This window comes from Lynx canadensis, chromosome E2 (assembly GCF_007474595.2).
Source record: "Lynx canadensis isolate LIC74 chromosome E2, mLynCan4.pri.v2, whole genome shotgun sequence".
Taxonomy (NCBI): Eukaryota; Metazoa; Chordata; class Mammalia; order Carnivora; family Felidae; genus Lynx; species Lynx canadensis.
In genome coordinates, this window is record NC_044317.1 from 17,969,080 (window position 1) to 17,987,180 (window position 18,101).

The 18,101-nt window shown below is 43.4% G+C and overlaps 1 long non-coding RNA gene across 1 annotated transcript in view; it reads right to left on the bottom strand.

The window, feature by feature from the left end:
* The window catches only part of LOC115503377, a 39,365-nt gene extending 21,711 nt beyond the window's left edge, over positions 1 to 17,654 (bottom strand). The window contains exons 1-2 of the long non-coding RNA XR_003965359.1: positions 17,408 to 17,654; positions 10,239 to 10,399 (exon numbers count right to left, since the gene is read on the bottom strand). This is a non-coding gene — a long non-coding RNA (uncharacterized LOC115503377). The remainder of the gene's footprint in view (positions 1 to 10,238; positions 10,400 to 17,407) is intronic.
* Between the last annotated feature and the right edge of the window lie 447 nt (positions 17,655 to 18,101).

The window sequence follows — 18,101 nt, forward strand, 5'->3', positions numbered from 1 at the left end:
CTTTACCTTTGGTTTAAAATGTTGGGGACTATTATGCAAACCAGTAGGAGTGCACATTGGTACAATCTTTGGAAAGCAACTTCGCATCCCACCCACTAGTAAAATCCAAGATACACACATACTAGAGAAAGTCTGCACATATGTACAGGGGACCCATATGAGAGTGTTACAGGGCATTGTGGGAATATAAAAAGCTAGGAATAATCTTAATGTTCATCAGGAGAATAGATATAGCAGTATATCCACATGGTGGAATAACAGAGCAATGAAGATGAATGAATTACAGCTACATGTGCCAACATAGAAGAGTCTGGACCGTAACATGAAGCAGCCCTGTGGGCATACAGCCTTCAGGAGTGACAGCTCTTATGTCCCCCATGTTGGTTGAGTCCTTGAGCAGGGAAGGGGATGGCCTCCTATAGTTGAATATCAGACACTTAGAAGACTTACCTCATCCAATCCACCAAAGGTTCAATGGCGAATTTCCATTATTAGAAATTTACTCCTCTGTGTCAAGGCTCTGTGTTAGAAATCAAAGAGACTGATGGTATCTAGCTCTACAGAACTCTGCTGGGCAGCCACTGGCCCAAACCCCTTGTCACTAAAAAGCTCATGGAAGAAAGCCAAGGTAGAAAGGTTGAGAAGCTGGGTCAAGGACGGGTCAATATCACGAGTACTGAAGGATTGGTTAGATGAAGAGAGGTCAGAGGAGACAGTAGAAAGCATCAGGGGACAAGAAATGCCAAAGAAACCACAGAGATTTAAGGAGGAGTTATACATGTGCCTTGGTGGCTCCATTAACAGCCTGACTCTTGATTTCGGCTCAGGTCATGATCTCACAGTTGGTGGAATCAAGCCCCACTTTGGGCTCTGTGCTAACAATATGGATTCTCCCTCTCCCTCTCTCTCTCTGCGCCTTTCCTGCTCTCTCTCTCTCTCTCTCTCCCTGAAAAGAAATAAACAATAAAAAGGGGGGGTAGTTATAGAAACTGATCACATATCAGAGGTACATCAGTGAAGATTTCATTTAATAATTTGACAATTAAGAAGCTGCTGGTGACCTTAGCAAGAGCCACTTTGGTAGAATGATGGGGGTAGAACCTACATTTGGTGGGGAATAAAAGAAACTGAGGAAATGGAGGCACAGTATGTAGGCTACTTTCAAGAAGTTTGTTTATAAAGTGCAGGATGGGAGCTGCCAGGGAAGAGAAAGTGAAGGTTAGAGCACCTGCCTAGAATAGGAAAGAATTATGTGTGCAGGGTAGAGGAAAGGAAACACACAAAGGAAGGATTAGAAAATCAGAGAAAGAAGGTAATTTATTGTCCTGGATCCTGGAAGAGTCAAGGGGGCAGGGGCGCCTAGGAGGATTCATCTTAGAAATGCCATGTGGATCCTTTTAGAAACAAAAAAGAGAGGAGCTGAGAACCTGATATGCTTCATTGTCCCAAGACAGTAGAAGTTAAGGTCATTGGAGATAAAGACAGCAGTGGGGTGGACAATTTGAGGAGAGCTAGACAAGCAGGAAACAAGCCACCATTGGGAATGGCATTAGTGTCTGGCTAGGTGTGAATAAAAGGACTGGCAAAGAGCTGGCTGAGTTGGAAACCACATCTCTGTGTGGTACTAATTTTCTTTTGTCCCAGTAGAGCTCAATAGCTCTGAAGTCCTGCAGACAAGATGAGAGGCTGGATTATTCCCAGGTTAGGGTAGGCAAAGTGGGTACAGCTGGACATAGGATTAAGGCCACAGAGAGTGCTGGGCAGATGACAACAAATCTGGGAACATCTGCAGTTGCTAGACAAAAGAGACTTTTATGGTTTTCTTTCATTTTCTTTCTTTTTTTTTTTTAAGATTTTATTTTAAGTAATCTCTACACCCAACTCGAACTCACAACCCCGAGATCAAGAGTTGCAACTGAGCCAGCCAGGCACCCCTCCAGTTTTCTTTTATAGAAGAGATAATAGTCTGTTGTAACTTAAAATATAGTAAATAGAAAAGCCATTCGAATGAATAGAGTTGATGTTTTCAACATTGAAGTAGCAGCCCACACCCCACCTTGCTTCTGGGTCAGCAATCAAGGTCAAGTGCTTCTATGGGCACATGACCTTGCCTGCCCACATCTCTCAGCATTATGTCCACCCCACAAACTCAGAGGTAACAATGGGATGAGATTCTTATCTGTACCTCCCACCCCGGTGCAGATGACTGGTGTCGAAGGTACTTAAAAAGATAAGTTTACAAGTTTCTAAAATGCAGTAATTTGGTCAACTTGATGAACTATTATTGGAAAAGGGGGATGAGAATGATTAAGTCCTTGCTTTTTGAATAGAAACCATGCTGCTGAACACTGCAGCAATTTTATCACCCTCTTAAACATCTTTCAGCAATTTTATCCTTTTTTCAGAATTTAGAGATGGAGTCTACTTTTTGTGCTTTATAATTTTTAACTATTTTCAGCCAGTTATTCCTGCTCTGCACTGTTTTATATTCGTAAAAGTCACAATTACTTAAATAGCCAACAATAGGATTTGTTATATAGCTCTTTTTTTTTTAAATGTTTGAATATTTTATTGAATTGCTAGGACTCCCTTCCTTATCAGTGGTATCTTTCTTTCTTTCTTTCTTTCTTTTTTTCTTTCTTTCTTTCTTTCCTTCCTTCCTTCCTTCCTTCTCTTTTTTTTTTTTTTTTTTTTTTGAGAGAGAGAGAGAGAGAGAGAGAGAGAGAAGGCAAGGGGCAGAGAGAGAGAGGGAGAGAGGGAGAGAATCCCACAAGCGGTAGAGAGAGAGAAGCAGGGCTTACCCAGAGTGGGGCTCATGTTCACCCAAAGTGGGGCTCGAGGTCGCCTGAAGTGGGGCTCAATCTCACCTCATGTGGGACTCAAACTCATAAACCATAAGATCATGATCTGAGCCAAAGTCAGATGGTTAACAACTGAGTCACCCAGGCGCCCTATAGTTCCTTATTTTAATGTTGATTTATTTTGAAAGAGAGAAAGAGAGCACCAGAGCAGGAGAGGGGCAGAGAGAGAGAGAGAGAGAGAGAATTTCTTTTTTCTTTTGAGAAAAATAACTCATGTTAATGACAGGAAAATTTTAAACTACAGATAGGTAGAAGGAAAACTGGCAGCTAGTTAATATGTAAGAATATGTCTTCCAGCTCCTTCTCTAACCTGTATACAGTGGGTTCATACTGTATTTACTTTTTTCAACCACCTATAAGGAATCTAGCTCTCCAGGATTCAAGTGCCCTATCTACCTGACACATATCTGCCTGCCCTGGGCCCTAGGGAAGGAGTTTTAGAAGAAAGAGTAGAGGGTGCTGTGAGCTTAACCTAAGGAGAAGAAAGACACTATGGGCTCTCCCTGGAAGGTGAAATGGCCACTTCTGCTTCAGGGACCGCAATGCCTTCACTGAATAATCATGTTAACAACCACCTCCGGACATCTGTGAATAATCTGGAACCTTGTAATTTGTGCTTTTGGAGAGTTCCACAAAGCCATGGTGTGGGTCCCTCAACCAGGGGCATTCAACTCATGGCTGAGAGGAGCCAGTGAAACTTGAACCTGAGCCATAACAAAGTAGGAACAAAGTTCAAAAGATTAAACCTGTTAAAAATGCCAACAACGACCCTGAATGGTTGTTATCCTAAAATAACATAGCAAGTGAGCCTTTTTTCTCATGGAGCATCCCAGTGTACTCTCACTTGGCCTGTTCAGGAATGAGGGGATGTGCTCCAGACCCCCAGAGGTACTGCCTTCTTCTGCCCGCAGTCAAGTCCTGTGACCCCTGCTCTTTCAGCCTTCAGTACCAGGAAGATAGAATATGGTGTTTCTTTCATGCCCCCAGGACATAGCAGTGGGCCGCATTGCCCATGAAGTCTCTAAGAAACTGATGGGTAAACTGGCCGCAGGTGGCCACATGGTGTATGGAGAGAGCAGAGGCCCAGATAGACCAGGATTTTCAACTTGGTCCTGCCCCATTCCAGACCTTGAGAAACTTACCTAATTTCTCTGATTCTCCAGTTACTTGCCTATAAAATAGGGATTCTTGTAAGGTCATGAGGATGAAACTGGGACTACATAGGTAAAACACCTGGAAACTTACGTGGCATATAGGTGATGCCCAATTAAGTATTAATTTCTTTTTTTTTTTTTAATTTTTTTTTTCAACGTTTATTTTTATTTTTGGGACAGAGAGAGACAGAGCATGAACGGGGGAGGGGCAGAGAGAGAGGGAGACACAGAATCGGAAACAGGCTCCAGGCTCTGAGCCATCAGCCCAGAGCCTGACGCGGGGCTCGAACCCACGGACCGCGAGATCGTGACCTGGCTGAAGTCGGACGCTTAACCGACTGCGCCACCCAGGCGCCCCAAGTATTAATTTCTTTACCTCCCAGCCCAGTGGACTTTTCAGACTTGCCATGACCTGGAGCATCCTGGATATTGAGATGAACAACATTCATTCATTCAACCAACATTTACATAAAGTGTCTATACATCTAACACCCCGGAATATCAACTTCATTTAAAGTTTTTAAAATATGATTTTAACACTAAGACAAATATTATGGAGGAGAATGCAAATTTTGTATTAAATTTGAAAGAAAAACATAAGTCATTAGGCCCATGCCCTGGACTTCCCAGGGATCCCATTCAGGGCAGCTTGAAGATGCTAAGATGCCCAAGAATATGACCTCAGGTGCGATTCACACAGATCTCCACCTTTTCCTGCTGTAAGATATGAACCAGAAGTGACACGGCCCCTTCCTAGGAAATCAGTGTAGAAGCAAACTGGCCCAGAAGACAAACCAAACAATTACACAGTGAGTCCTCGGGCTCACCACCCTCACTGTCCCGACAGCCTCACTTGCACAGTCTGTCTTTCTGACTTGCGAGCAAAAATCAGGGCAGATTCTTCCAAGATTATCCTCAATTCTCATGAAAAGACACTCCCAATTCTAGGAAAACTTTGTGAAATTTGTCACATCTAGGATGTTCAGCCAATTCAAAGTTGTTTTCCTTACTCCCTCCCATTCTAGCCTTCTGCTACTTCTTGGGTCACCTTCTAAGGTCAGATTCTGGGGTGTGAACTGGAGTGACCCTATCTATTTGTTACCTGTGTCTTGCTGGACTCACATCTGTTGCTGCTCTTAACACAGGTTGACATGGGCTGGAAACCAGATCTCCTGTGTTTACTTTCTCATCAGAAAAATGTAGCTCCTTCCCTGAATCTATCACCATGTTAACTAATTTCAGTATTTGATAGAAACAGAGAAATGGTGACAGTGATCACCTCTGAGTGATAGGACTAGAAGTGATTTCTATATTCATCATTTTGCTTACCCATATTTTTTTATTTTTAACAATGAGCATGTAATATTTGTGTATAAACAATGAGAAAAATGTAAGAACCAGCAATCTTCTCGCTTAGCTCTTTCTTAATGATTTTACATTCTGAATTTAAGCCCAACATTCAAAGCAGAAAGTCACAGAATGTTTTTTCCGAAAGATAAGATACGAGAAATCCAATGATTCCTGAAGGCACTTAGGATGAGCACTGGGTGTTGTATGTAAGTAATGGATCACTAAATTCTACTTCTGAAATCATTATTACACTAGATGTTGACTAACTTGGATTTAAATAAATTAAAAAAAAAAAAAAGAATGGGGGAAAGAAAAAAAAAAGAAATCCAGTAATTCCTGCATATTGCCCTTTACCAAGCTAAACCAATTTCCAGTTTATCCTTAGGTTTACAAGAACAAATGAAAGATTTTTAAAAGTTTATTTATTTATTTTGAGAGAGAGAAAGAGCATGAGCAGGGGAGCAAAACTAGCAAACATGAGCAGCAGAGAAAGAATCCCACATAGGCTCCACGCTGCCAAAGCAGAGCCCAATATAGGGCTTGAACTTATGAACCTAAGAGACTATGGCCTGAGCCGAAATCCAGAGTCGGTTCCTTAACTGATTGAGCCACCCAGGTACTCCTAAATGAAATTGTTTTTAAAATAGGATTATTTATTCAGTGTACTTTACGTACAGTTAAGGTTATCTTCCTATGAACCAAAATCACAACAAAACTAGAAAAATTGCCGGTGAGGTAATGGAAGAAGAAATTCAAAGCCATGGTCTTGGGAGATCACATTATTCTCCAAAACAACTTAGTAACCCAAGGAAGTAACACCAGATGTAGATTTTTTTTTTCAGATGTAGATTTTAATTCCCTTTTTACAGACAAGGATTCATTTAATTCTACTAATTTTTTTAGTGCTTTTATTTATTTATTTTTTTTTTTGAGAGAGAGAAAGAGTGTGAGCAGGGGAGGGGCAAAGAGAGGGAGACACCGAATCTGAAGCAGGCTCCAGGCTCCGAGCTATCAGCACAGAGCCCAATGTGGGGCATGAACCCACAGACTGTGCAATTGTGACCTGAGCCGAAGTTGGATGTTTAAGCGACTGAGCCACCCAGGCACCCCTAATTCTAGCAATTCACTTAACAAATATTTGAATATTTACTATGCTCCAGGCATACATAGTTCTAGGCACTGGGGATACAACAGGAAACAAAACTAGCAAAAATTCCTACCCTCAAGAAGCTTGCCTTCTGGTCAGAGAAGCAGAAGATTCCCATGCAGCAAAACAATCTTTAGCACAGTTTTAATACTGTTTCTACTGTTTTGACTGTTTTATTGCCATTTTACTTAGAGAAAGAGAAATTTCTACCAAGTCCTTATTTACTTGTTTATTTGTTTGTTTGTCTGTTTTTGAGAGAGTGCATGCAAGCAGGGGAGGGGCAGAGAGAGAGGAGGACCGCAGATCCAAAACAGGCTCTGTCCTGACAGCAAGAGAACCCAATGCTGGGCTCAAACTCTTAAACTGTGAGATCATGACCTGAGCCGAAGTCGAGCACTCAATCAACCGAGTCACCCGGTATCCCCCTACCAAGTCTTTCCTAAGTGTGGCTAGGCTTACTGTTTCTTGCCATAACTCTGCTAGGAGTGGGACAGACTGCATGCCAGTACCTTTGGAGTCAAAGTAACTAGAAAATTGGTGAGCTACCCAACCATAACCTTCCTACAGTGAATGTCTTAGGATTTAGCGGATACAAAATGGTTCAGATGTTCCCAGAAGAAGCTAAAGGTATGACTGGAGTATATATATCAGATGTTCCCAGAAGAAGCTCCAGGTATGACTGGAGTAGAGAGCTGAGCTAAAAGGTTGAGATACCTCAACCTGGGATGTTGGGACTGCCATGGTGGGCTACTGGCATAAGCAGAAACAGAAATGGTACTAACTTAGTGAGAAGGAGATTTTTAGCTCCATGTGAGAGAAAACGTTTCAATAGCCAGAGATGTTCCACAGTAGAATGGGCAGTAGGAAGGGCAGTACTCAGGCTCTGACAGTGGATGGCTGGCCCATCTCTCCCACTTACTGGCTGTGTGACCTTGGGCTGGTCTTAGAACCTCTATAGGCCTCAGTTTCCTTGTCTGTAAAATGGGAATTAATTTTTTTTAATGTTTATTTATTTTTAACAGAGACAGACAGATTCAGAGACACAGCATGAGTGGGGGAAGGGGGAGGGAGGGAGACACAGAATCTGAAACAGGCTCCAGGCTCTGAGCTGTCAGCACAGAGCCGGACGCAGGGCTCGAACTCACAGATTGCGAGATCATGACCTGAGCCAAAGTCGGACGCTCAACCAACTGAGCCACCCAGGTGTCCCTGTAAAATGGGAATTAAAACGGTACCTAGTTCTGGGCACCTGGCTGGGTCAGTCAGTAGAGCATGCAACTCTTGTTTTCAGGGTTATAGGTTCAAGACCCACGTTGGGTGTAGAGATTACTTAAAAACAAAATCTTTACAAAATATAAAATAAAATAAAATAAAATAAAATAAAATAAAATAAAATAAAATAGTACCTAGTTCATGGGATTATGGTGAAGATTAATAAGAGAAAGCAAGAGAAGCAGAGCTCACCCGAAGTGGGGTTCATGCTCACCCAATGCGGGGCTCAAACTCATGAACTGTGAGATCATGACCTGAGCAAAATTCTGTTGGTTGCTTAACTGAATGAGCCACCCAGGCGCCCCTATTCTATGCTGTTTTTATGGTGGATTTTATTCTATTTGTTTTGATATCAAAATAATATTATATACATTCATATTTGGCAAAATGATTAAAATTTGGTAGTTGTGATGTTAACATCACAAAATCCATGGCTATAGCAGGGATAGAACCTACAACTCCCTACGAGGATTCCTCTCAACAGTGCTTGATGCTACCACATTTTGGATATGACCATGGTCTGAGCCCAGGACATGACCCCTGACTAATCAGGGAATGCCCTAAAGCAAGAGCACCACCACCCATACACACACCCAACAGGGCTGATTTGAAAGGCATCAGGGGTTCAAGACAGAAAGTCCCCAGGGAGGCTATCCTCAATGTCACAAAGATCCCAAGAGCCTACATCTGAACAGAGCAGCAGTGCCAGCCTGAGCCCCACTCTGGGACACCAGAACTGATAGATGCAGATGGCAGCCTGCAAGGCAGGACTCTGGAGGCATAGCCAAGCTGGGCTGGAAAGCCAAGTTATAGCTCAGTGGGATGAAGGGCAGCCTAAAGGTAGCACAGGACAGGACCCCAACCCAGTCATAATCCCTCTTGTGATTGGGGCGGGGGGGTGGGGGTGGGGAGGGGGCAGAGATTCAGACAGGATTCTTCTTCCACCCCAGTGAGGACACTCCAAGGGCAGCTGTCCAACCCCAAGAGACTTGCTTTACAGCCCAGCCCTACCTCCTGGCCCTGGCTGTTGGTAACAGTCCAAGGGCAGGAGACAGCAAGCAGCCAATCTACTTACGTGTGCCCAGCAGGACCTCTGGCAGCTGCCATCCCCATACCAATTGCCTTAGGGTCAGTGGGCAGCCTTACTGTTGAGCCAAGGTACAGGCCACAAGTTCCTGCCATCATACCCTCCCACTGGCCAGCTTTCCAGGCATGCCTAGGCCTGTCTGAACTCTCGCAGGTAGAGTTCAGGCCTATCTCCCCCACTCCCCTCACACCCACTACAATAACGTCTTGTATGTGTGTGGTGCTTAGTGCTTTCCAATACACTTTTCATATCCTGTATGTACTGATTAGGATTTTTAGTTGTAAGCAAAAGTAACTAACTTTGGCTAATGTGCACAGCAAAGGACATAAATTAAAAGATAGTGAGTAAGTAGCTCACAAAATTTCCAAGAAGGTAGAAAATCAGGCTTGGAAGCACGCAGTCAGAAACAATGCCCTAAACCCCAACTCAATAGTGGTCTAAGAACACATTACTGTGACCACTGAGTCTGGAATGGCAGGATACCATCCCTGCCACCTACACCACAGACACCCTCATACTGGATGCTGCCGGTAAAACTGCTACCACTTAAACTGAGATTGTACCCATCAAATCACTAAAAATAGATGCTGCTCCTTTGCTGTCATTGGCTTCCAATTCAAAATTGGTGAGGTGTAGCAGGAGGAAGGGGGCCTGCCTGACTGGAGGAGCCTGAGCCTCAAGCCAATGTCCACGCCCTAGCTGTAAAGGAAGATGGCTCCACCTCATGAGGCATAGGATTCCTCAAGCATAGGAAGGAGGCTCAGTTGCTAGGCAACCAAAATGGGTGACAAATGTTCAACTTTGCATTGTACTCAATCATCACACTAACACACGAAGTTGTCAGAATGACTCCTATTTTCCCCATTTTATTTATTTTTTAATGTTTATTTATTTTGGAGAGAGAGAGAGAGAGAGAGAGCGCACACACGCGCGCATGGGGGAGGGGCAGATAAAGAAGGAGACACAGAATCTGAAGCAGGCTCCAGGCTCTGAGCTGTCAGCACAGAGCCTGACGTGGGCCTTGAACCCACGAACTGCGAGATCATGACCTAAACTGAAGTTGGACACTTAACCGACTGAGCCACCCAGGCGCCCCTTGTTATCCCCATTTTAGACAGCAGGAGTGTGACCAGAGCAGCCTCTCTACTGATATATTGATATAAAACAGGGAGAAAAGCAAAGTTTTGTTTTCAGGTTTAAAAGATCAACTGCAGAAATGTGTGACCTGGCTACAGGTCACTTAAAGAAGGTCTCAGAATCTCATCTAATCTTAAACTTCATATGAACCCAGCTGAAGAGGTGGCTGATATACCACTGCAGATTTATGGGTGGGACAGCATCTTGGGTTCTAGGCCTGCTGGACTTACCCGGGCTTGAACATTCTAGTCTGGCCACATATTTGCCGAGAGGGGCAGCCAAGGTAAAGAGGTTCCGTAACATCTGGTATGTGGGCTCTGAGCTTCAGAGGGCAGAACTGGGGCCACACGGGAACCACAGGGATGAGCTGCCACCTAAGTACCTGTAGAACCTGGCAAAAACAAGATACATTTCCCCATGAGGTTGTGAGTCTCTATTGCCAGGGATTTGCCAACAGAGGCTAGAGAGCCATCTACTAGAAATTTCAGTTGAACTAGATGATAAACACAATCTCTTCCAACTCTAAGATGCTATAAGCCTCTGATGTGTGTTAAAAGGGCAGGCATGACCCACAAGTTAGGACAATGGCCCTCCAAGAACCTCCTAGGGACCTAGTGAATTAACCAATGACAAAAAGATAAGAAAAAAAAGAAAACAAAAAATGGGCACTTTTACTAGACATCAATTATATGCAAAAATACAAAGAAGAATCATTTTATACTTTACATCAGCCAAAACAAAAAGAAATGTCTAATGCTGGAGAGACTGGGATAAAATTGGAATTTGTGCTGGTGACTGGATAAAGTGGGTACCACTTTTTTGGAAATCAACATGGCAAGTAATATCAAAACACCAAAATTATTTTTAATCCTTCAACTCAATAACTGTTCACTTGGGAATTTACCTTAAGGAACAATTTAAAGGGTAATTGCTATTGACTTGGAAGTACTCATTACATCATTATTAATAATAAACAGTAAGCCTTAAATAGGGAAGAGATTAAATATAGTATAGTTTTGATGGAATATTAGGCAATCATTACAGATGGTGTTTATAAAGAATCTTTGTTCCTTGAGGGCAAGTCCTGCATCCTGTTTACTACTATAGATCCAGCTCTGTCTGAAACACAGAAATAGCTCATTAAATATTTGTTGAACGAATGAGTGAATGAACAACTGAACAAATGAATTCAATCTTAGCAAGAGAAAATGCTTATTACATGTTATGTTAAAAAAAAAAAAGCAGAACTCAAAATTATATCTAAACTATGATTTCCAGAATATGAAAGACTATATATACATGTGTCCTACATGTAGAGTGTAATGTGGAACGAATTTTTAAATAAGATGTTTGGGTTACATACTAGGGATGATGTGTTATTCTTATTTATTCAACATGTCTTACTGAGTATCTATTATATATCAGGTGCTGTGCCACATGCTGTGAATACAACAGTAAAAACAAAAACAAAAACAAAAAAACAGACAGTCTCTACCCTAATGGGTAGTTTATGTTAGTGGGTTACTGGAGGTGTGAGAATGGGAGAGAGATCGAAAATAAACAGATAAGAGAATGTATAATATGTCAGATGGTGATAAGTGCTATTGGAGGAAGAAAAAAAAAAGCAGAATGGGGGATAGAGAGTGTTAGGAGAGGAAAGGCTGTCATTTCATATGGGTGTCCATGAGGATATTTAGGAAAAGAGCCTCCAAGCAAAGGAAACAGCAAGTGCAAGGGCCCTGAGGCCAGAGTGTACTTGGTACACTCAAGGAACAGCAAGGAGATCAATGTGCTGAAACACGGGGTACTAGGAGACAAGGCAGAGATGCTACAGGAGTCAGAGTATGTTTGCTTTCAGTGAGACAAAGAAGCCACTGGGAGTTTGAGCAGAGGTGTGATGTGATTTGACTTACGTTTAGAAAGAATCATTCTTTTTACAAGAATACTTTATGAGAGTTTAAGATAAAAGGAAGTATTTTAAACAAAGAACAGATTATCATAACATTCATGAACTGATTTACAAAATACTTTCTGAGCATCCCCAATATTCTCAGGGTCTGGAATAGCAAAACTACTTCAAGATTACAAAGACATTAACCATACAAAAATATTTTTAAATAACATTGGGTTTTTTAAGACAAAGATTGTTCATAGCAATGCAGCGATTTTGTTATTTTTCTTTAAAAACTATGAAAAATCATTTTTCTCAATTAACATTTAGATGCAATTTCATATTCTATACCAAGTCCCATAATTGTAAACTGAGCTGCTTCTGGGAAAATCTTTTTTTTTTTTTTTTAATCTTTTAATGTTTATTTTTGAGAGAGAGACACACAGAGTACAAGTGGGGGAGGGGTAGAGAGAAAGGGAGGCACAGAATCTGAAGTAGGCTCCAGTCTCTGAGCTGTCAGTGAAGAGCCCGATGGGGGGCTCCAACCCACAAACTGCGAGATCATGACCCGAGCCAAAGTCGGACGCTTAACTGACTGAGCCATCCAGGTGTCTCTGTTGGGAAAATCTTAAAGTTGGCTGCTTACTTGACTTGTCTTACATAGCTCACATACAGCACTCCTACAGCATCACTCACAACCCAACATTACTGATAGGAGGCCCTTGTGGAAAGTCTGTATGTGCTGGCAAGATTATCTGAAAAACTAATAAAATCCTTGTAATCCTTTTCAAGGATGCAGAAAGGAAAATGGCTGCATTTCAAATTCATGGCATTTCAAAGGCATGAATTAAGCTCTAAACTCTACATTTGAAAAAAAATCAACACAAGTTCTCTAATTTATGTTCTAAACTGAGAAAACAAATCGTTGCTAAGAAATGAAATTTGCAAAATTTTTAAAACACATTTTCTAGTTGATATGCACATACTTAAATCTACAAACTACACCAAAATATAAACTGCAGGAAACACTACATTGAACTTGGTTGATACAACTTCACCATGAAATCTAGAATTGTTTTTCGGTTTCATTAAGTTTATTCCTAGACATCCTGCCTTTTAGGTATGTATAAAACTGATCATGTTGAGATGATACCTCTATGAAAATGTACAAGAAAGTCATGGCTCTTATGAGAGTGAGAGGGCTTCTTCTTAGCTCTCCAACATCTTGATTTCTGTGTCACTCATGTCAGAGGTTTCTGCACCCTATCCCTCCTTCTTACCATCTGTTAACTTCTCACTTACTATATATTTTGACACAGAACTACCAGGATTCCTCTCTCCATCAAAGCAGCCATCTTTATGAGTGACCTGCCAATGACCTACAAAATTGCCTTTCAATGCCTTCCCATGACCTCCTCTGTCCTCTCCAGTCACCCTGCCATTGCCCCTGACCAGAGTTCCTCTACCTCTGATCAGCACTGCCTGCCCTCCCTGCTCTTCCCTCCCACCCATCACATCATTCTTCTTACTATACTAAGAACTCCACCCCTCCACCTCCACCCCTCTGCCCAGTCCATCCTGGCTTCACCTCCTTCCTCTTAGTGGCCCAGCACTCCTACCTCTCTTGTCAACATCTCCAACTTCCTTGCTTTCTGGTCTCCTTTGTCCAGCAAAGCCCAGCCCTGGAACAGCCTCACCAATAGCCTTTCCCACGCCTATCTCAGCGTTGATAGGATGCTGAAGAAAGCCTCGAACCCTACAAATTAGTGCCCCACAAACCCATGGGTTTCAACCACAGCAAGCCCTCACTACTGCCCTGTGGTGCGTGTGGGCTGCTATTAGCTTTCCGTCCTCTTTTCCACAGCAGCCATCTTGAACGTTTTCACTCTTTTTCCAAGCTTTCCATTCCATCCAATTCCCTCACACTGAGCAGATATCCTTGCCTCTGACATCACATAAGAAGTAATGGCCACTGGGTATGAACTGCCTCCATTTCCTGATCCCATCTCCCAACCACCTGGTACCCACCGACCTACCAACCTACTTGCATCTCCAACTCCTCCTTCCTTTTTCCCCTCCCATCTTAAATGAAAAGTAGGCCCTCCTCCTGCCTGAGGCTGAGTCTGAACTCTACCACCTTCTACCATCTTGCTGACCTCACTCCATCCTTCCACCCTTCTCTTTCCTTTATCCTCAACTGTCCCTCTACTGGCTTTTCCCCATCAGCATTTTTAAATGTCCTAACCTCTCTCAACTTAAACCAAATTGTCTCTCAACTCTACATCCTTTCTGGTTTTCTCCCTCCTCCCCTTCAAAACCATTTCTAAGAGTTATCTACGTTGGTATTTCCCAAAGGATTTTGGTTTTCTCTTTGACTCTCTCTGGTGAAGGATTTTACCATTCCCATGGTTTTGATTATGATGTATGTACTCCTAACTTGTTAACTTATGACTCTTTTTTCCAGATCAGATCTCTCAAGTATGATAGGCTCTCAGGATCTGTTTTCTTGGTTTGAATTAGTTTTAGGGTAATAGTCCCTCTGGTTATTTCTTCTTTGGACATGAATTCCCAAATATTAAGGCATTTTCCCAAGCCAAACCTACTGGACATCTCACCTGGTTGTCTCCCACTCATTTCAAACCCACCTGCTCCTTTACTATTCCTCACCTCAGGGGAAAGTACCACCATCCGTCCACCAAGTTTTCCAAGGCAGGCATCCAGGTGTTATCCTTAACACACCACTCTCCTCCAGGCCCTCAACTCATCACTCACAAAGTCCTTTGAATATTTACCTCCCTAACACATCTCAGATCTACCCTCTCTTTTCTATCTTCATAGATGCTGTGCTGGAACACTGCAGCAGCTTCTGACCTACATTCCAGCCTCATCTTCTCCTGGTCATTTTCCACACAGGCCTCAGACTTTTCAGAATACATGTCTCCCTAAAAATCTTCATCTTTAGAATAAAGTTATATTCCTTAGCCTAGTATACTAGGCTCTTCAAAACCCAGCCCTGGTTAATCCAACCCCATGTCTGAGATTCAACATTCTGGTTAATCCCCACAATATTTAATCAGAAGACCTATGGAACTTCACTGAGACCTTTTTTTCCCCTTTAACATGGTAGGAGTCTAGCTCAATGTTCCCCTAAAATCCTTTGTAACCCTAGGTTCCAAGTAGCTAGAATTCCATTCTCTTAGGCTTCTATTTTCTAAAACCACCCCTAAAAAATGGCAAAACAAATATATTGAGCATATACCTGACCAAAATCATACCACTAGTAAGAGAGAGAACGGAAATTTGAACCCAGATTAGCCAGGACACCACCTCCTGCTTGTTTATTCACAGTCAAACCAATTTCTGATAATCCAAGATGAAGAACATTTTATTACATGCTTAATATTTGTGAAGTGCTTTACATAAGGCATCTCATTTATCTATTAAAACATTGTCAAATAAGCAAACTGCAGATCTGATAATGTAGTTTGTGCAAGTTTGAATCCCCCCACCTTTACCCTATTAGCTGCTCCATAAAACCAATAAATACCATTTTACAACTGAAGAAACAGGTCCAGCCCAGGGTCACACATCGAATTGGAGGCAAAGTCAGAATTAGAATCCAGATTTTCTGACTTCACTTGACCATGTGGATGATGCTATTTTAGTCCCTACTTTCTGGGAGAATCACGGAACCCTGGTTTTCACTATTTGCAATGATTTCCTGAAAAGTAGCCCTACTACTTACGGCTACGCTGACCTCCGGAGTTTCAGCTGTGGCTCTACGCAGCATTCTTTGTTAACCTTCTGTTGATAACTCTGCCAATGCTCTGTTGATGCCCATCCTGTGGCCTAGTCTTCCCCCACCTACTTTTCCAAAAACCTCTGCTCTCACTGCATCCAGAGAACTAGGCACTCTGTGTCAGCACAAATCCTATTTCTTCCCCCTCCTTATAGTTTTCTCATCTTCAGTAATGAGGCCCCATTTGTTTATCCAGCTCCAGTGGCCTTCCCTTATGGTTTGGTCTGGATCAAAGTCCCTCTGCCATGCCTCTTAGAGGTCCTGTTATTTCCTCCCCAAATGCAACCCATTTTACTCATTCCCCCATCCTAGCCTTCCCTCCGTGGATATCATCAACTCAAGGATGACAGCGTTGCTTTTTCTCAGGATCTGTCTCTTGGGTTTGAAACAGGTTCAGGGTAACAGTCCCCCTGGTTATTTCTTTGGCCATGAATTAATTATACCCATATATTCTCCCAAGAATGCTTTAGCTGAAATACACCCAAAAGTCTGGTGGGGTGACATATGAAGCATGTGTGGGATTAATTGGACCATCTGGCCAACACCAGAGCCCTGAGTGGAAAAAGATTCAGGAAAAAAACAAAAAAAAAAACAAAAAAAACAAAACTAACTAGCAAGGTGGGACATCACCACCAGGGCCCTATGATGCTGAGCAGAGACTGAAAGAAGGGCAGGCATCTCAGACTGTCATTGCTTCACAACTGACAGGGGCAGAAGATCTTTCCCAGAAAGGGAGTGGGAGGTAGGGAATTTAGGCACAGAAAGAAGGGCAAACAGCTAGAAATAGGGGAACATGAAGAACTGATGACCTTTAGTGGAGAACTGACAAGACTTTCAAGTAATGATCAGCATGAATCTATGAGTCCCTAGTGTCATAGAATTCTAAGGACTCTCAAAGCACTCAGGCAAAATTCCAATCCATTATATGAATGACAAACATTTCCTCATGAGGGTGGCATCCCTCTAGTTGAACGTTTTCAGCAATGGAAAATACACAACCTTAGGAAATTAAGAGCACGGAGGTGTGAGTAAAATTCAATTAGTGTTCAATTCATTTTCAACTCAACAAATATCTCAGAGTACCTACTATGTGTCAGACACTATAGGCACTGGCTTATACCTATGAATAATATAGACATGGCCCCTGTTCTGTGGATCTTATCATGTGGAAGATGGATACATAAGCACACAAATGGAATAGGGGAAGTAGAGGGTGCTGCTCATATGCAAGGTGGAATACCTAATATGGAGCCAGACATCTAGGAAGGCTTCACAGAAGACGCAACGTCTAGGCTGGGGCTTGAAGAGTGTGAGGGGTTAGCTGAGTACAAGGGTGGAGGGAACCACCAGAGTGAGAGAAAACGGGTGGTTAAGACTTCCCAGACACCAAAAGAAGTTCAGAGTGTCGCAAGAACAAGGTGGAGACCAGATTTAGAAGGGCCTTTTGAGCAATGTTGAGAGGAGTGTGGGCTTAATTCCATAGATAATGAGAAGGAGTAGCGCCCTCTGGCTACTCTGGGGGAAATGTTGCCGTATCAGGGATGGCGTAAGGAGACCAGAATCCTGGATGGGAAGACTGGGTAAGACCTTGACGGCTCAAGGGATATGACCAAAGTAAAGCACTCCTCTATAAGTTCGAGACAAAACTAAAGCGATAAAGTTCAGAATGCCACACTCTCAAGCCACAGGTCTCCTCCGTCCTCTCTCACCTTTGCTGGGCAAACCAGAGCGGCTCGACCTCGGTTTGCCCCATCACCGCGGACTGTGGGCAGGGGGACGGCTCCACACCCTTCTTCTCAGGTAGGAAAACTGAGGCCCAGAGTCCCGTGGAGGGTGCCGAGGACAAAAAAAAAAAAAAAAAATCGAAACGGCCTCCCGAGAGGCTGCCGGTAGTCACGCACAATCCGAGGGTCCCGCGGCCTGCCCAATTTCTCAGTCAGCCGGCCCCAACCAGCCGCCTTTGCTATGGAAACAGTCCTCCCGCCCTCCTCAGCGCCTCGGTTTCTTCATGCACCCTGGGAAATGCAGTCCACCCCCGGTAACCTGCCCGCGGCATAAGCCCCCTTCGCGTCCTTAAAGGACTACGAGTTCCAGAAGGCAGTACAAAAACTCCGACAGTCTCTAGGGCATGCGGTCTTGACGAAAAGCTAGAGAAACCCGCCGGCTGGGCCGAAGAGAGTGGAGAAGGCGCCCCCAATGGGCGGCCTTCTGGGCGTGGCCAGGATCTCCATTGGCTACGGCCGCGCAGGGGAGGCGGAGTCAGCGGAATGAGGCGCGGAGCTGTTCGCCGCTCCAGGTGCTGAGTCCGAGGGAGGCTCCCGACGCGAGAGCCGCGGTCTCCGCCGCCGCCACCGCCGCCGCCGTCACCGCGAGAGCCACCGCGGGAAAGCCGGGGCAGTGAGG